The 19,698-nt window shown below is 46.1% G+C and overlaps 7 non-coding genes and 2 pseudogenes across 7 annotated transcripts; all 9 read right to left on the bottom strand.

The window, feature by feature from the left end:
* Positions 1–1,543: 1,543 nt before the first annotated feature.
* On the bottom strand, positions 1,544–1,734 carry LOC130345161 (U2 spliceosomal RNA). The gene has a single exon (XR_008883918.1). It is a non-coding gene; the product is annotated as a U2 spliceosomal RNA (small nuclear RNA).
* A 2,092-nt stretch (positions 1,735–3,826) lies between these two features.
* LOC130345177 (U2 spliceosomal RNA) lies at positions 3,827–4,007 on the bottom strand (annotated as a pseudogene).
* Positions 4,008–4,699: 692 nt separating this feature from the next.
* On the bottom strand, positions 4,700–4,859 carry LOC130345181 (U2 spliceosomal RNA; annotated as a pseudogene).
* Positions 4,860–6,952: 2,093 nt separating this feature from the next.
* On the bottom strand, positions 6,953–7,143 carry LOC130345198 (U2 spliceosomal RNA). The gene has a single exon (XR_008883940.1). It is a non-coding gene; the product is annotated as a U2 spliceosomal RNA (small nuclear RNA).
* A 2,092-nt stretch (positions 7,144–9,235) lies between these two features.
* Positions 9,236–9,426, bottom strand: LOC130345196 (U2 spliceosomal RNA). Its single transcript, XR_008883938.1, has one exon. It is a non-coding gene; the product is annotated as a U2 spliceosomal RNA (small nuclear RNA).
* A 2,088-nt stretch (positions 9,427–11,514) lies between these two features.
* On the bottom strand, positions 11,515–11,705 carry LOC130345232 (U2 spliceosomal RNA). The gene has a single exon (XR_008883973.1). It is a non-coding gene; the product is annotated as a U2 spliceosomal RNA (small nuclear RNA).
* Positions 11,706–13,790: 2,085 nt separating this feature from the next.
* LOC130345195 (U2 spliceosomal RNA) lies at positions 13,791–13,981 on the bottom strand. Its single transcript, XR_008883937.1, has one exon. It is a non-coding gene; the product is annotated as a U2 spliceosomal RNA (small nuclear RNA).
* A 2,087-nt stretch (positions 13,982–16,068) lies between these two features.
* On the bottom strand, positions 16,069–16,259 carry LOC130345236 (U2 spliceosomal RNA). Its single transcript, XR_008883976.1, has one exon. It is a non-coding gene; the product is annotated as a U2 spliceosomal RNA (small nuclear RNA).
* Positions 16,260–18,347: 2,088 nt separating this feature from the next.
* On the bottom strand, positions 18,348–18,538 carry LOC130345238 (U2 spliceosomal RNA). The gene has a single exon (XR_008883978.1). It is a non-coding gene; the product is annotated as a U2 spliceosomal RNA (small nuclear RNA).
* Between the last annotated feature and the right edge of the window lie 1,160 nt (positions 18,539–19,698).

Here is a 19,698-nt window from a genome sequence, read left to right as displayed (position 1 = left end):
GGTTACATACACAACAAAGCTGGGTTGTTGTTGTTTACACTCTGCAAGGCCTGTGGAAGTGAGTGACATCATAGCACTGTAGTTCTGAGGGTTCTAGATGGATGCAACAATCTCCTGTTGCTTCTATGAAGGCCATAATAGACGACATCACCAAACAGCTCCATAGTCACATACACAGCAAAGGAGAGATGTTGTTTACACCTAGTGATGTCAGTGGTATTGAGTGACATCACAGCACAGTGCTAAGGCTCCTGGGCCTGGACACAGCAGCGGCTGCAATATCTCAACGGAGAATACGTTTATATATATGTGTGTGTGTGCGCGTATATATATATATATATATATATATATATATATATATATATATATTTCTCCGCCGAAATCACTTTTAAACCCATTTCCACCTTTTTTTCCCTTCTCTTCCTCTTACTTTTTTTTCACGTTTTTTTACGTTTTTCTCCTTTTCGCCTCTTTTCTGGGCGTATTATTCTTCTTTTTCTTCTTTTTTTTCGTCTAATGCATACCCCATCAGTGCAGCAATGCTTATTCAATACCGCCAGCAGATGGAGACACTGGGGGATAATTTTCTAAGGATTTATACTGATTTTTCCTGTCTGAATTTGTCGCACAGAAAGTTGCAGGCCAAATATGTGTGACATTTCTGCGACTTTAGCTTCTAGAGCATTTTTACAACATTATACATAGGTGCTGAATACATAAAAAGCGACTGTTCAGCGACAGACAAGTCGCATCGGCTGAAAGTAGGCCAGAATGTCAGTCCATGTTGGAGCAGGTTTAGATACAGTCTAAAGTATAGATCTCAAAGTCTGTGCACAGAATTTAGCAAGGGCCTCGCACCTTCTGATGCATCAGGTAGGTGCACAATAGCATAGCCTAACCCTCTGTACTTTGGTCTATATTGATGCGGGACATAGACAGCCAGCTGATGACCAATCCATTAGTGCAATGGATGGCTGGAAGCATTTGTCTTTGCCTTTGCAATACCACAGAAGCAATGCATGGTCAATGTACAGCAATGACACACCTGTGTGAACAGCCAGGAGACCCCCCCCCCCCCCCATGTTATGTTACATAGTTACATAGTTAGTACGGTCGAAAAAAGACATATGTCCATCAAGTTCAACCAGGGAATTAAGGGGTAGGGGTGTGGCGCGATATTGGGGAAGGGATGAGATTTTATATTTCTTCTTAAGCATTAATCTTATTTTGTCAATTAGGAACATTCAGCACCCACCCGCTATCAAGGCAGCTGCCTATCATGTCATGCCCTACCTGCACAGGTGTGCTGGCTACTCAAATGATCCAATTAAGGAGGCCATTTAGTCAGCAGCAGCAGAAGTCCTGTGCCTGGACGCTCCAACAGCGGCCAGACACAAGCAGAAGCAGAAGCAGCAGAAGCAGCAGCAGCACCACCTTTTGTTTTTTGGCTGCAGCAGCAGCAAGGCCCACAGGGCTGGCTAGCTGGCTAGCCAGCAAGCAGGTAGCAATGAAAGTAGGAATCTTTCTTTTTAACCCTGTAAGGGGGTGGTGCACTGTACCCGAAGATACTGCCATATCGGGTCAATGCATAGGGCGACGGAAGCAAGCTTCGAAATCGGCCCCCGTTCTCAAAAATCCATTTAATATATGGTCCCCAGATAGGGGATGTATCAGATATTAAACTGATAAGAACAGATACTACACTTGATCTTAGCCAAAAGGCCGAGAAGCGATAACCGTGAAAGGGGCGGGCCCAACAAGGTGCCCTTCATGGGCACTATCACTGCTTGCTGTCAGGGAGGCTGCCAGACAATTTTCCATGCACACTCTGGGCTGGGGGGCAGTCAACCACCAGTACACACAGCAGAACCTAAACCCATACCATTATTGCTAAGCAGCAAGACAGGGGCCCATTGCACTCCCACGGGGCCTTTTTAAATGCAATCCATAACCCGGATTTGCCAGGAACCCTTCTTACTCCTCCTACTTGCATGTGACACTGGGCTTAGGATCTGCATAGGAAACACACACACAAGCACACACCTACCTTTGTTGCCTGCAGATGCCTCCTTGGCTGTCCCCAAACGGTATCAAACCAACACCCACGGGAAGCTGTAAGCATAGAGGACATGCCTGCACCCCATTGGACTTACCTGTGTGGGTTAAACCCGGGTTATTTGACAACCTATGGCGGTGATGGTTCTGCTCAGGCAGAGCAGTGCTGATGCTCCTCATAAAGCTGTCGCTGCTGTGAAGGTTCTAGGTGACATCACAAATCGCTATGGTTACATACACAACAAAGCTGGGTTGTTGTTGTTTACACTCTGCAAGGCCTGTGGAAGTGAGTGACATCATAGCACTGTAGTTCTGAGGGTTCTAGATGGATGCAACAATCTCCTGTTGCTTCTATGAAGGCCATAATAGACGACATCACCAAACAGCTCCATAGTCACATACACAGCAAAGGAGAGATGTTGTTTACACCTAGTGATGTCAGTGGTATTGAGTGACATCACAGCACAGTGCTAAAGCTCCTGGGCCTGGACACAGCAGCGGCTGCAATATCTCAACGGAGAATACGTTTATATATATGTGTGTGTGTGCGCGTATATATATATATATATATATATATATATATATATATATATATATTTCTCCGCCGAAATCACTTTTAAACCCATTTCCACCTTTTTTTCCCTTCTCTTCCTCTTACTTTTTTTTCACGTTTTTTTACGTTTTTCTCCTTTTCGCCTCTTTTCTGGGCGTATTATTCTTCTTTTTCTTCTTTTTTCCGTCTAATGCATACCCCATCAGTGCAGCAATGCTTATTCAATACCGCCAGCAGATGGAGACACTGGGGGATAATTTTCTAAGGATTTATACTGATTTTTCCTGTCTGAATTTGTCGCACAGAAAGTTGCAGGCCAAATATGTGTGACATTTCTGCGACTTTAGCTTCTAGAGCATTTTTACAACATTATACATAGGTGCTGAATACATAAAAAGCGACTGTTCAGCGACAGACAAGTCGCATCGGCTGAAAGTAGGCCAGAATGTCAGTCCATGTTGGAGCAGGTTTAGATACAGTCTAAAGTATAGATCTCAAAGTCTGTGCACAGAATTTAGCAAGGGCCTCGCACCTTCTGATGCATCAGGTAGGTGCACAATAGCATAGCCTAACCCTCTGTACTTTGGTCTATATTGATGCGGGACATAGACAGCCAGCTGATGACCAATCCATTAGTGCAATGGATGGCTGGAAGCATTTGTCTTTGCCTTTGCAATACCACAGAAGCAATGCATGGTCAATGTACAGCAATGACACACCTGTGTGAACAGCCAGGAGACCCCCCCCCCCCCCCCATGTTATGTTACATAGTTACATAGTTAGTACGGTCGAAAAAAGACATATGTCCATCAAGTTCAACCAGGGAATTAAGGGGTAGGGGTGTGGCGCGATATTGGGGAAGGGATGAGATTTTATATTTCTTCATAAGCATTAATCTTATTTTGTCAATTAGGAACATTCAGCACCCACCCGCTATCAAGGCAGCTGCCTATCATGTCATGCCCTACCTGCACAGGTGTGCTGGCTACTCAAATGATCCAATTAAGGAGGCCATTTAGTCAGCAGCAGCAGAAGTCCTGTGCCTGGACGCTCCAACAGCGGCCAGACACAAGCAGAAGCAGAAGCAGCAGAAGCAGCAGCAGCACCACCTTTTGTTTTTTGGCTGCTGCAGCAGCAAGGCCCACAGGGCTGGCTAGCTGGCTAGCCAGCAAGCAGGTAGCAATGAAAGTAGGAATCTTTCTTTTTAACCCTGTAAGGTGGTGGTGCACTGTACCCGAAGATACTGCCATATCGGGTCAATGCATAGGGCGACGGAAGCAAGCTTCGAAATCGGCCCCCGTTCTCAAAAATCCATTTAATATATGGTCCCCAGATAGGGGACGTATCAGATATTGAACTGATAAGAACAGATTTTTTTTTTTTTTTATCTAAAGCCGAGGAACGTGCTTTCGATTCACCCAAAGTGCAAGAAAAAGTGCAAACGTGTTACACTAAAAAAACGTGCACAAAGGATGCGGTCTATCGCAAGCCCTTCTCCGATAGGAGAGAGGCCCCCCAACAAACCTTACCCTTCGCCTCCGGACCAAAAGGTACCTGCGAGGTTCCAGGTTCGATGTCCCTTTTCGCCGAAGCTACTAGGAGACCACAAATGCTCCCGGCATCCCCCTTGGCGTTAGCCAAGGTATCTGCCCGCAGAGCCGATTACGGTAGGTACCCTGCGAAGCAGGAGTACCCGGGGTGTTTGCAGGGAGGTGCGGAACCTAATGGCCACACACACCTCCCCTAGACCGCCAGGAGGGACACCCAGAAGGGCTACCGCATCCTGACAAATCCTGTGAACACACAACACGCAAAAAGTGACACAGTGAGACAAAAAATAAATAAATAAGTGAATGTGTGCAGATATACTGCCCGGACATCCGGCCGGATCTATAAAAATTTCTCTGATCCTAGCCAGAAGGCCGGGAATCAAGAGGTGAGTGCCACAAGGTGAAGAGATTATGGTGCCCGTGCTTCAACTCAGTGAGCCTATTCTCCCAGTGAGTTTCGGCACCTCGGGGTCACCACTCCCCGAGGCACAAAAGTACCTCGGCTCTAGACCCTCTCAGCCTCATGGCGAGACCCGGAGGGAACAGGTCACATCGGGGCAGCCGTTGAGCTGATTCCTCAGAACCAGCCCCGGAAAGCCCTGGTACACCTGCATCCTCCATGCAGCACCCATCCCCACCAGCATGAAAACTGATAAGAACAGATACTACACTTGATCTTAGCCAAAAGGCCGAGAAGCGATAACCGTGAAAGGGGCGGGCCCAACAAGGTGCCCTTCATGGGCACTATCACTGCTTGCTGTCAGGGAGGCTGCCAGACAATTTTCCATGCACACTCTGGGCTGGGGGGCAGTCAACCACCAGTACACACAGCAGAACCTAAACCCATACCATTATTGCTAAGCAGCAAGACAGGGGCCCATTGCACTCCCACGGGGCCTTTTTAAATGCAATCCATAACCCGGATTTGCCAGGAACCCTTCTTACTCCTCCTACTTGCATGTGACACTGGGCTTAGGATCTGCATAGGAAACACACACACAAGCACACACCTACCTTTGTTGCCTGCAGATGCCTCCTTGGCTGTCCCCAAACGGTATCAAACCAACACCCACGGGAAGCTGTAAGCATAGAGGACATGCCTGCACCCCATTGGACTTACCTGTGTGGGTTAAACCCGGGTTATTTGACAACCTATGGCGGTGATGGTTCTGCTCAGGCAGAGCAGTGCTGATGCTCCTCATAAAGCTGTCGCTGCTGTGAAGGTTCTAGGTGACATCACAAATCCCTATGGTTACATACACAACAAAGCTGGGTTGTTGTTGTTTACACTCTGCAAGGCCTGTGGAAGTGAGTGACATCATAGCACTGTAGTTCTGAGGGTTCTAGATGGATGCAACAATCTCCTGTTGCTTCTATGAAGGCCATAATAGACGACATCACCAAACAGCTCCATAGTCACATACACAGCAAAGGAGAGATGTTGTTTACACCTAGTGATGTCAGTGGTATTGAGTGACATCACAGCACAGTGCTAAGGCTCCTGGGCCTGGACACAGCAGCGGCTGCAATATCTCAACGGAGAATACGTTTATATATATGTGTGTGTGTGCGCATATATATATATATATATATATATATATATATATATATATATATATTTCTCCGCCGAAATCACTTTTAAACCCATTTCCACCTTTTTTTCCCTTCTCTTCCTCTTACTTTTTTTTCACGTTTTTTTACGTTTTTCTCCTTTTCGCCTCTTTTCTGGGCGTATTATTCTTCTTTTTCTTCTTTTTTTTCGTCTAATGCATACCCCATCAGTGCAGCAATGCTTATTCAATACCGCCAGCAGATGGAGACACTGGGGGATAATTTTCTAAGGATTTATACTGATTTTTCCTGTCTGAATTTGTCGCACAGAAAGTTGCAGGCCAAATATGTGTGACATTTCTGCGACTTTAGCTTCTAGAGCATTTTTACAACATTATACATAGGTGCTGAATACATAAAAAGCGACTGTTCAGTGACAGACAAGTCGCATCGGCTGAAAGTAGGCCAGAATGTCAGTCCATGTTGGAGCAGGTTTAGATACAGTCTAAAGTATAGATCTCAAAGTCTGTGCACAGAATTTAGCAAGGGCCTCGCACCTTCTGATGCATCAGGTAGGTGCACAATAGCATAGCCTAACCCTCTGTACTTTGGTCTATATTGATGCGGGACATAGACAGCCAGCTGATGACCAATCCATTAGTGCAATGGATGGCTGGAAGCATTTGTCTTTGCCTTTGCAATACCACAGAAGCAATGCATGGTCAATGTACAGCAATGACACACCTGTGTGAACAGCCAGGAGACCCCCCCCCCCCCCCCATGTTATGTTACATAGTTACATAGTTAGTACGGTCGAAAAAAGACATATGTCCATCAAGTTCAACCAGGGAATTAAGGGGTAGGGGTGTGGCGCGATATTGGGGAAGGGATGAGATTTTATATTTCTTCATAAGCATTAATCTTATTTTGTCAATTAGGAACATTCAGCACCCACCCGCTATCAAGGCAGCTGCCTATCATGTCATGCCCTACCTGCACAGGTGTGCTGGCTACTCAAATGATCCAATTAAGGAGGCCATTTAGTCAGCAGCAGCAGAAGTCCTGTGCCTGGACGCTCCAACAGCGGCCAGACACAAGCAGAAGCAGAAGCAGCAGAAGCAGCAGCAGCACCACCTTTTGTTTTTTGGCTGCAGCAGCAGCAAGGCCCACAGGGCTGGCTAGCTGGCTAGCCAGCAAGCAGGTAGCAATGAAAGTAGGAATCTTTCTTTTTAACCCTGTAAGGGGGTGGTGCACTGTACCCGAAGATACTGCCATATCGGGTCAATGCATAGGGCGACGGAAGCAAGCTTCGAAATCGGCCCCCGTTCTCAAAAATCCATTTAATATATGGTCCCCAGATAGGGGACGTATCAGATATTAAACTGATAAGAACAGATACTACACTTGATCTTAGCCAAAAGGCCGAGAAGCGATAACCGTGAAAGGGGCGGGCCCAACAAGGTGCCCTTCATGGGCACTATCACTGCTTGCTGTCAGGGAGGCTGCCAGACAATTTTCCATGCACACTCTGGGCTGGGGGGCAGTCAACCACCAGTACACACAGCAGAACCTAAACCCATACCATTATTGCTAAGCAGCAAGACAGGGGCCCATTGCACTCCCACGGGGCCTTTTTAAATGCAATCCATAACCCGGATTTGCCAGGAACCCTTCTTACTCCTCCTACTTGCATGTGACACTGGGCTTAGGATCTGCATAGGAAACACACACACAAGCACACACCTACCTTTGTTGCCTGCAGATGCCTCCTTGGCTGTCCCCAAACGGTATCAAACCAACACCCACGGGAAGCTGTAAGCATAGAGGACATGCCTGCACCCCATTGGACTTACCTGTGTGGGTTAAACCCGGGTTATTTGACAACCTATGGCGGTGATGGTTCTGCTCAGGCAGAGCAGTGCTGATGCTCCTCATAAAGCTGTCGCTGCTGTGAAGGTTCTAGGTGACATCACAAATCCCTATGGTTACATACACAACAAAGCTGGGTTGTTGTTGTTTACACTCTGCAAGGCCTGTGGAAGTGAGTGACATCATAGCACTGTAGTTCTGAGGGTTCTAGATGGATGCAACAATCTCCTGTTGCTTCTATGAAGGCCATAATAGACGACATCACCAAACAGCTCCATAGTCACATACACAGCAAAGGAGAGATGTTGTTTACACCTAGTGATGTCAGTGGTATTGAGTGACATCACAGCACAGTGCTAAAGCTCCTGGGCCTGGACACAGCAGCGGCTGCAATATCTCAACGGAGAATACGTTTATATATATGTGTGTGTGTGCGCGTATATATATATATATATATATATATATATATATATATATATATATATTTCTCCGCCGAAATCACTTTTAAACCCATTTCCACCTTTTTTTCCCTTCTCTTCCTCTTACTTTTTTTTCACGTTTTTTTACGTTTTTCTCCTTTTCGCCTCTTTTCTGGGCGTATTATTCTTCTTTTTCTTCTTTTTTTTCGTCTAATGCATACCCCATCAGTGCAGCAATGCTTATTCAATACCGCCAGCAGATGGAGACACTGGGGGATAATTTTCTAAGGATTTATACTGATTTTTCCTGTCTGAATTTGTCGCACAGAAAGTTGCAGGCCAAATATGTGTGACATTTCTGCGACTTTAGCTTCTAGAGCATTTTTACAACATTATACATAGGTGCTGAATACATAAAAAGCGACTGTTCAGCGACAGACAAGTCGCATCGGCTGAAAGTAGGCCAGAATGTCAGTCCATGTTGGAGCAGGTTTAGATACAGTCTAAAGTATAGATCTCAAAGTCTGTGCACAGAATTTAGCAAGGGCCTCGCACCTTCTGATGCATCAGGTAGGTGCACAATAGCATAGCCTAACCCTCTGTACTTTGGTCTATATTGATGCGGGACATAGACAGCCAGCTGATGACCAATCCATTAGTGCAATGGATGGCTGGAAGCATTTGTCTTTGCCTTTGCAATACCACAGAAGCAATGCATGGTCAATGTACAGCAATGACACACCTGTGTGAACAGCCAGGAGACCCCCCCCCCCCCATGTTATGTTACATAGTTACATAGTTAGTACGGTCGAAAAAAGACATATGTCCATCAAGTTCAACCAGGGAATTAAGGGGTAGGGGTGTGGCGCGATATTGGGGAAGGGATGAGATTTTATATTTCTTCATAAGCATTAATCTTATTTTGTCAATTAGGAACATTCAGCACCCACCCGCTATCAAGGCAGCTGCCTATCATGTCATGCCCTACCTGCACAGGTGTGCTGGCTACTCAAATGATCCAATTAAGGAGGCCATTTAGTCAGCAGCAGCAGAAGTCCTGTGCCTGGACGCTCCAACAGCGGCCAGACACAAGCAGAAGCAGAAGCAGCAGAAGCAGCAGCAGCACCACCTTTTGTTTTTTGGCTGCAGCAGCAGCAAGGCCCACAGGGCTGGCTAGCTGGCTAGCCAGCAAGCAGGTAGCAATGAAAGTAGGAATCTTTCTTTTTAACCCTGTAAGGGGGTGGTGCACTGTACCCGAAGATACTGCCATATCGGGTCAATGCATAGGGCGACGGAAGCAAGCTTCGAAATCGGCCCCCGTTCTCAAAAATCCATTTAATATATGGTCCCCAGATAGGGGACGTATCAGATATTAAACTGATAAGAACAGATACTACACTTGATCTTAGCCAAAAGGCCGAGAAGCGATAACCGTGAAAGGGGCGGGCCCAACAAGGTGCCCTTCATGGGCACTATCACTGCTTGCTGTCAGGGAGGCTGCCAGACAATTTTCCATGCACACTCTGGGCTGGGGGGCAGTCAACCACCAGTACACACAGCAGAACCTAAACCCATACCATTATTGCTAAGCAGCAAGACAGGGGCCCATTGCACTCCCACGGGGCCTTTTTAAATGCAATCCATAACCCGGATTTGCCAGGAACCCTTCTTACTCCTCCTACTTGCATGTGACACTGGGCTTAGGATCTGCATAGGAAACACACACACAAGCACACACCTACCTTTGTTGCCTGCAGATGCCTCCTTGGCTGTCCCCAAACGGTATCAAACCAACACCCACGGGAAGCTGTAAGCATAGAGGACATGCCTGCACCCCATTGGACTTACCTGTGTGGGTTAAACCCGGGTTATTTGACAACCTATGGCGGTGATGGTTCTGCTCAGGCAGAGCAGTGCTGATGCTCCTCATAAAGCTGTCGCTGCTGTGAAGGTTCTAGGTGACATCACAAATCCCTATGGTTACATACACAACAAAGCTGGGTTGTTGTTGTTTACACTCTGCAAGGCCTGTGGAAGTGAGTGACATCATAGCACTGTAGTTCTGAGGGTTCTAGATGGATGCAACAATCTCCTGTTGCTTCTATGAAGGCCATAATAGACGACATCACCAAACAGCTCCATAGTCACATACACAGCAAAGGAGAGATGTTGTTTACACCTAGTGATGTCAGTGGTATTGAGTGACATCACAGCACAGTGCTAAGGCTCCTGGGCCTGGACACAGCAGCGGCTGCAATATCTCAACGGAGAATACGTTTATATATATGTGTGTGTGTGCGCGTATATATATATATATATATATATATATATATATATATATATTTCTCCGCCGAAATCACTTTTAAACCCATTTCCACCTTTTTTTCCCTTCTCTTCCTCTTCCTTTTTTTTCACGTTTTTTTTACGTTTTTCTCCTTTTCGCCTCTTTTCTGGGCGTATTATTCTTCTTTTTCTTCTTTTTTTTCGTCTAATGCATACCCCATCAGTGCAGCAATGCTTATTCAATACCGCCAGCAGATGGAGACACTGGGGGATAATTTTCTAAGGATTTATACTGATTTTTCCTGTCTGAATTTGTCGCACAGAAAGTTGCAGGCCAAATATGTGTGACATTTCTGCGACTTTAGCTTCTAGAGCATTTTTACAACATTATACATAGGTGCTGAATACATAAAAAGCGACTGTTCAGCGACAGACAAGTCGCATCGGCTGAAAGTAGGCCAGAATGTCAGTCCATGTTGGAGCAGGTTTAGATACAGTCTAAAGTATAGATCTCAAAGTCTGTGCACAGAATTTAGCAAGGGCCTCGCACCTTCTGATGCATCAGGTAGGTGCACAATAGCATAGCCTAACCCTCTGTACTTTGGTCTATATTGATGCGGGACATAGACAGCCAGCTGATGACCAATCCATTAGTGCAATGGATGGCTGGAAGCATTTGTCTTTGCCTTTGCAATACCACAGAAGCAATGCATGGTCAATGTACAGCAATGACACACCTGTGTGAACAGCCAGGAGACCCCCCCCCCCCCCATGTTATGTTACATAGTTACATAGTTAGTACGGTCGAAAAAAGACATATGTCCATCAAGTTCAACCAGGGAATTAAGGGGTAGGGGTGTGGCGCGATATTGGGGAAGGGATGAGATTTTATATTTCTTCATAAGCATTAATCTTATTTTGTCAATTAGGAACATTCAGCACCCACCCGCTATCAAGGCAGCTGCCTATCATGTCATGCCCTACCTGCACAGGTGTGCTGGCTACTCAAATGATCCAATTAAGGAGGCCATTTAGTCAGCAGCAGCAGAAGTCCTGTGCCTGGACGCTCCAACAGCGGCCAGACACAAGCAGAAGCAGAAGCAGCAGAAGCAGCAGCAGCACCACCTTTTGTTTTTTGGCTGCAGCAGCAGCAAGGCCCACAGGGCTGGCTAGCTGGCTAGCCAGCAAGCAGGTAGCAATGAAAGTAGGAATCTTTCTTTTTAACCCTGTAAGGGGGTGGTGCACTGTACCCGAAGATACTGCCATATCGGGTCAATGCATAGGGCAACGGAAGCAAGCTTCGAAATCGGCCCCCGTTCTCAAAAATCCATTTAATATATGGTCCCCAGATAGGGGACGTATCAGATATTAAACTGATAAGAACAGATACTACACTTGATCTTAGCCAAAAGGCCGAGAAGCGATAACCGTGAAAGGGGCGGGCCCAACAAGGTGCCCTTCATGGGCACTATCACTGCTTGCTGTCAGGGAGGCTGCCAGACAATTTTCCATGCACACTCTGGGCTGGGGGGCAGTCAACCACCAGTACACACAGCAGAACCTAAACCCATACCATTATTGCTAAGCAGCAAGACAGGGGCCCATTGCACTCCCACGGGGCCTTTTTAAATGCAATCCATAACCCGGATTTGCCAGGAACCCTTCTTACTCCTCCTACTTGCATGTGACACTGGGCTTAGGATCTGCATAGGAAACACACACACAAGCACACACCTACCTTTGTTGCCTGCAGATGCCTCCTTGGCTGTCCCCAAACGGTATCAAACCAACACCCACGGGAAGCTGTAAGCATAGAGGACATGCCTGCACCCCATTGGACTTACCTGTGTGGGTTAAACCCGGGTTATTTGACAACCTATGGCGGTGATGGTTCTGCTCAGGCAGAGCAGTGCTGATGCTCCTCATAAAGCTGTCGCTGCTGTGAAGGTTCTAGGTGACATCACAAATCCCTATGGTTACATACACAACAAAGCTGGGTTGTTGTTGTTTACACTCTGCAAGGCCTGTGGAAGTGAGTGACATCATAGCACTGTAGTTCTGAGGGTTCTAGATGGATGCAACAATCTCCTGTTGCTTCTATGAAGGCCACAATAGACGACATCACCAAACAGCTCCATAGTCACATACACAGCAAAGGAGAGATGTTGTTTACACCTAGTGATGTCAGTGGTATTGAGTGACATCACAGCACAGTGCTAAGGCTCCTGGGCCTGGACACAGCAGCGGCTGCAATATCTCAACGGAGAATACGTTTATATATATGTGTGTGTGTGCGCGTATATATATATATATATATATATATATATATATATATATATTTCTCCGCCGAAATCACTTTTAAACCCATTTCCACCTTTTTTTCCCTTCTCTTCCTCTTACTTTTTTTTCACGTTTTTTTACGTTTTTCTCCTTTTCGCCTCTTTTCTGGGCGTATTATTCTTCTTTTTCTTCTTTTTTTTCGTCTAATGCATACCCCATCAGTGCAGCAATGCTTATTCAATACCGCCAGCAGATGGAGACACTGGGGGATAATTTTCTAAGGATTTATACTGATTTTTCCTGTCTGAATTTGTCGCACAGAAAGTTGCAGGCCAAATATGTGTGACATTTCTGCGACTTTAGCTTCTAGAGCATTTTTACAACATTATACATAGGTGCTGAATACATAAAAAGCGACTGTTCAGCGACAGACAAGTCGCATCGGCTGAAAGTAGGCCAGAATGTCAGTCCATGTTGGAGCAGGTTTAGATACAGTCTAAAGTATAGATCTCAAAGTCTGTGCACAGAATTTAGCAAGGGCCTCGCACCTTCTGATGCATCAGGTAGGTGCACAATAGCATAGCCTAACCCTCTGTACTTTGGTCTATATTGATGCGGGACATAGACAGCCAGCTGATGACCAATCCATTAGTGCAATGGATGGCTGGAAGCATTTGTCTTTGCCTTTGCAATACCACAGAAGCAATGCATGGTCAATGTACAGCAATGACACACCTGTGTGAACAGCCAGGAGACCCCCCCCCCCCATGTTATGTTACATAGTTACATAGTTAGTACGGTCGAAAAAAGACATATGTCCATCAAGTTCAACCAGGGAATTAAGGGGTAGGGGTGTGGCGCGATATTGGGGAAGGGATGAGATTTTATATTTCTTCATAAGCATTAATCTTATTTTGTCAATTAGGAACATTCAGCACCCACCCGCTATCAAGGCAGCTGCCTATCATGTCATGCCCTACCTGCACAGGTGTGCTGGCTACTCAAATGATCCAATTAAGGAGGCCATTTAGTCAGCAGCAGCAGAAGTCCTGTGCCTGGACGCTCCAACAGCGGCCAGACACAAGCAGAAGCAGAAGCAGCAGAAGCAGCAGCAGCACCACCTTTTGTTTTTTGGCTGCAGCAGCAGCAAGGCCCACAGGGCTGGCTAGCTGGCTAGCCAGCAAGCAGGTAGCAATGAAAGTAGGAATCTTTCTTTTTAACCCTGTAAGGGGGTGGTGCACTGTACCCGAAGATACTGCCATATCGGGTCAATGCATAGGGCGACGGAAGCAAGCTTCGAAATCGGCCCCCGTTCTCAAAAATCCATTTAATATATGGTCCCCAGATAGGGGACGTATCAGATATTAAACTGATAAGAACAGATACTACACTTGATCTTAGCCAAAAGGCCGAGAAGCGATAACCGTGAAAGGGGCGGGCCCAACAAGGTGCCCTTCATGGGCACTATCACTGCTTGCTGTCAGGGAAGCTGCCAGACAATTTTCCATGCACACTCTGGGCTGGGGGGCAGTCAACCACCAGTACACACAGCAGAACCTAAACCCATACCATTATTGCTAAGCAGCAAGACAGGGGCCCATTGCACTCCCACGGGGCCTTTTTAAATGCAATCCATAACCCGGATTTGCCAGGAACCCTTCTTACTCCTCCTACTTGCATGTGACACTGGGCTTAGGATCTGCATAGGAAACACACACACAAGCACACACCTACCTTTGTTGCCTGCAGATGCCTCCTTGGCTGTCCCCAAACGGTATCAAACCAACACCCACGGGAAGCTGTAAGCATAGAGGACATGCCTGCACCCCATTGGACTTACCTGTGTGGGTTAAACCCGGGTTATTTGACAACCTATGGCGGTGATGGTTCTGCTCAGGCAGAGCAGTGCTGATGCTCCTCATAAAGCTGTCGCTGCTGTGAAGGTTCTAGGTGACATCACAAATCCCTATGGTTACATACACAACAAAGCTGGGTTGTTGTTGTTTACACTCTGCAAGGCCTGTGGAAGTGAGTGACATCATAGCACTGTAGTTCTGAGGGTTCTAGATGGATGCAACAATCTCCTGTTGCTTCTATGAAGGCCATAATAGACGACATCACCAAACAGCTCCATAGTCACATACACAGCAAAGGAGAGATGTTGTTTACACCTAGTGATGTCAGTGGTATTGAGTGACATCACAGCACAGTGCTAAGGCTCCTGGGCCTGGACACAGCAGCGGCTGCAATATCTCAACGGAGAATACGTTTATATATATGTGTGTGTGTGCGCGTATATATATATATATATATATATATATATATATATATATATATATATATTTCTCCGCCGAAATCACTTTTAAACCCATTTCCACCTTTTTTTCCCTTCTCTTCCTCTTCCTTTTTTTCACGTTTTTTTTACGTTTTTCTCCTTTTCGCCTCTTTTCTGGGCGTATTATTCTTCTTTTTCTTCTTTTTTTTCGTCTAATGCATACCCCATCAGTGCAGCAATGCTTATTCAATACCGCCAGCAGATGGAGACACTGGGGGATAATTTTCTAAGGATTTATACTGATTTTTCCTGTCTGAATTTGTCGCACAGAAAGTTGCAGGCCAAATATGTGTGACATTTCTGCGACTTTAGCTTCTAGAGCATTTTTACAACATTATACATAGGTGCTGAATACATAAAAAGCGACTGTTCAGCGACAGACAAGTCGCATCGGCTGAAAGTAGGCCAGAATGTCAGTCCATGTTGGAGCAGGTTTAGATACAGTCTAAAGTATAGATCTCAAAGTCTGTGCACAGAATTTAGCAAGGGCCTCGCACCTTCTGATGCATCAGGTAGGTGCACAATAGCATAGCCTAACCCTCTGTACTTTGGTCTATATTGATGCGGGACATAGACAGCCAGCTGATGACCAATCCATTAGTGCAATGGATGGCTGGAAGCATTTGTCTTTGCCTTTGCAATACCACAGAAGCAATGCATGGTCAATGTACAGCAATGACACACCTGTGTGAACAGCCAGGAGACCCCCCCACCCCCCCATGTTATGTTACATAGTTACATAGTTAGTACGGTCGAAAAAAGACATATGTCCATCAAGTTCAACCAGGGAATTAAGGGGTAGGGGTGTGGCGCGATATTGGGGAAGGGATGAGATTTTATATTTCTTCATAAGCATTAATCTTATTTTGTCAATTAGGAACATTCAGCACCCACCCGCTATCAAGGCAGCTGCCTATCATGTCATGCCCTACCTGCACAGGTGTGCTGGCTACTCAAATGATCCAATTAAGGAGGCCATTTAGTCAGCAGCAGCAGAAGTCCTGTGCCTGGACGCTCCAACAGCGGCCAGACACAAGCAGAAGCAGAAGCAGCAGCAGCACCACCTTTTGTTTTTTGGCTGCAGCAGCAGCAAGGCCCACAGGGCTGGCTAGCTGGCTAGCCAGCAAGCAGGTAGCAATGAAAGTAGGAATCTTTCTTTTTAACCCTGTAAGGGGGTGGTGCACTGTACCCAAAGATACTGCCATATCGGGTCAATGCATAGGGCGACGGAAGCAAGCTTCGAAATTGGCCCCCGTTCTCAAAAATCCATTTAATATATGGTCCCCAGATAGGGGACGTATCAGATATTAAACTGATAAGAACAGATACTACACTTGATCTTAGCCAAAAGGCCGAGAAGCGATAACCGTGAAAGGGGCGGGCCCAACAAGGTGCCCTTCATGGGCACTATCACTGCTTGCTGTCAGGGAGGCTGCCAGACAATTTTCCATGCACACTCTGGGCTGGGGGGCAGTCAACCACCAGTACACACAGCAGAACCTAAACCCATACCATTATTGCTAAGCAGCAAGACAGGGGCCCATTGCACTCCCACGGGGCCTTTTTAAATGCAATCCATAACCCGGATTTGCCAGGAACCCTTCTTACTCCTCCTACTTGCATGTGACACTGGGCTTAGGATCTGCATAGGAAACACACACACAAGCACACACCTACCTTTGTTGCCTGCAGATGCCTCCTTGGCTGTCCCCAAACGGTATCAAACCAACACCCACGGGAAGCTGTAAGCATAGAGGACATGCCTGCACCCCATTGGACTTACCTGTGTGGGTTAATCCCGGGTTATTTGACAACCTATGGCGGTGATGGTTCTGCTCAGGCAGAGCAGTGCTGATGCTCCTCATAAAGCTGTCGCTGCTGTGAAGGTTCTAGGTGACATCACAAATCCCTATGGTTACATACACAACAAAGCTGGGTTGTTGTTGTTTACACTCTGCAAGGCCTGTGGAAGTGAGTGACATCATAGCACTGTAGTTCTGAGGGTTCTAGATGGATGCAACAATCTCCTGTTGCTTCTATGAAGGCCATAATAGACGACATCACCAAACAGCTCCATAGTCACATACACAGCAAAGGAGAGATGTTGTTTACACCTAGTGATGTCAGTGGTATTGAGTGACATCACAGCACAGTGCTAAGGCTCCTGGGCCTGGACACAGCAGCGGCTGCAATATCTCAACGGAGAATACGTTTATATATATGTGTGTGTGTGCGCGTATATATATATATATATATATATATATATATATATATATATATATTTCTCCGCCGAAATCACTTTTAAACCCATTTCCACCTTTTTTTCCCTTCTCTTCCTCTTACTTTTTTTTCACGTTTTTTTACGTTTTTCTCCTTTTCGCCTCTTTTCTGGGCGTATTATTCTTCTTTTTCTTCTTTTTTTTCGTCTAATGCATACCCCATCAGTGCAGCAATGCTTATTCAATACCGCCAGCAGATGGAGACACTGGGGGATAATTTTCTAAGGATTTATACTGATTTTTCCTGTCTGAATTTGTCGCACAGAAAGTTGCAGGCCAAATATGTGTGACATTTCTGCGACTTTAGCTTCTAGAGCATTTTTACAACATTATACATAGGTGCTGAACACATAAAAAGCGACTGTTCAGCGACAGACAAGTCGCATCGGCTGAAAGTAGGCCAGAATGTCAGTCCATGTTGGAGCAGGTTTAGATACAGTCTAAAGTATAGATCTCAAAGTCTGTGCACAGAATTTAGCAAGGGCCTCGCACCTTCTGATGCATCAGGTAGGTGCACAATAGCATAGCCTAACCCTCTGTACTTTGGTCTATATTGATGCGGGACATAGACAGCCAGCTGATGACCAATCCATTAGTGCAATGGATGGCTGGAAGCATTTGTCTTTGCCTTTGCAATACCACAGAAGCAATGCATGGTCAATGTACAGCAATGACACACCTGTGTGAACAGCCAGGAGACCCCCCCCCCCATGTTATGTTACATAGTTACATAGTTAGTACGGTCGAAAAAAGACATATGTCCATCAAGTTCAACCAGGGAATTAAGGGGTAGGGGTGTGGCGCGATATTGGGGAAGGGATGAGATTTTATATTTCTTCATAAGCATTAATCTTATTTTGTCAATTAGGAACATTCAGCACCCACCCGCTATCAAGGCAGCTGCCTATCATGTCATGCCCTACCTGCACAGGTGTGCTGGCTACTCAAATGATCCAATTAAGGAGGCCATTTAGTCAGCAGCAGCAGAAGTCCTGTGCCTGGACGCTCCAACAGCGGCCAGACACAAGCAGAAGCAGAAGCAGCAGAAGCAGCAGCAGCACCACCTTTTGTTTTTTGGCTGCAGCAGCAGCAAGGCCCACAGGGCTGGCTAGCTGGCTAGCCAGCAAGCAGGTAGCAATGAAAGTAGGAATCTTTCTTTTTAACCCTGTAAGGGGGTGGTGCACTGTACCCGAAGATACTGCCATATCGGATCAATGCATAGGGCGACGGAAGCAAGCTTCGAAATCGGCCCCCGTTCTCAAAAATCCATTTAATATATGGTCCCCAGATAGGGGACGTATCAGATATTAAACTGATAAGAACAGATACTACACTTGATCTTAGCCAAAAGGCCGAGAAGCGATAACCGTGAAAGGGGCGGGCCCAACAAGGTGCCCTTCATGGGCACTATCACTGCTTGCTGTCAGGGAGGCTGCCAGACAATTTTCCATGCACACTCTGGGCTGGGGGGCAGTCAACCACCAGTACACACAGCAGAACCTAAACCCATACCATTATTGCTAAGCAGCAAGACAGGGGCCCATTGCACTCCCACGGGGCCTTTTTAAATGCAATCCATAACCCGGATTTGCCAGGAACCCTTCTTACTCCTCCTACTTGCATGTGACACTGGGCTTAGGATCTGCATAGGAAACACACACACAAGCACACACCTACCTTTGTTGCCTGCAGATGCCTCCTTGGCTGTCCCCAAACGGTATCAAACCAACACCCACGGGAAGCTGTAAGCATAGAGGACATGCCTGCACCCCATTGGACTTACCTGTGTGGGTTAAACCCGGGTTATTTGACAACCTATGGCGGTGATGGTTCTGCTCAGGCAGAGCAGTGCTGATGCTCCTCATAAAGCTGTCGCTGCTGTGAAGGTTCTAGGTGACATCACAAATCCCTATGGTTACATACACAACAAAGCTGGGTTGTTGTTGTTTACACTCTGCAAGGCCTGTGGAAGTGAGTGACATCATAGCACTGTAGTTCTGAGGGTTCTAGATGGATGCAACAATCTCCTGTTGCTTCTATGAAGGCCATAATAGACGACATCACCAAACAGCTCCATAGTCACATACACAGCAAAGGAGAGATGTTGTTTACACCTAGTGATGTCAGTGGTATTGAGTGACATCACAGCACAGTGCTAAGGCTCCTGGGCCTGGACACAGCAGCGGCTGCAATATCTCAACGGAGAATACGTTTATATATATGTGTGTGTGTGCGCGTATATATATATATATATATATATATATATATATATATTTCTCCGCCGAAATCACTTTTAAACCCATTTCCACCTTTTTTTCCCTTCTCTTCCTCTTACTTTTTTTTCACGTTTTTTTACGTTTTTCTCCTTTTCGCCTCTTTTCTGGGCGTATTATTCTTCTTTTTCTTCTTTTTTTTCGTCTAATGCATACCCCATCAGTGCAGCAATGCTTATTCAATACCGCCAGCAGATGGAGACACTGGGGGATAATTTTCTAAGGATTTATACTGATTTTTCCTGTCTGAA

Source organism: Hyla sarda, unplaced genomic scaffold (genome assembly GCF_029499605.1).
Source record: "Hyla sarda isolate aHylSar1 unplaced genomic scaffold, aHylSar1.hap1 scaffold_747, whole genome shotgun sequence".
In the NCBI taxonomy this organism is placed as follows: Eukaryota; Metazoa; Chordata; class Amphibia; order Anura; family Hylidae; genus Hyla; species Hyla sarda.
Note: the sequence above shows the minus strand (reverse complement) of the source record. Positions and strands in the feature narration are given on the sequence as shown.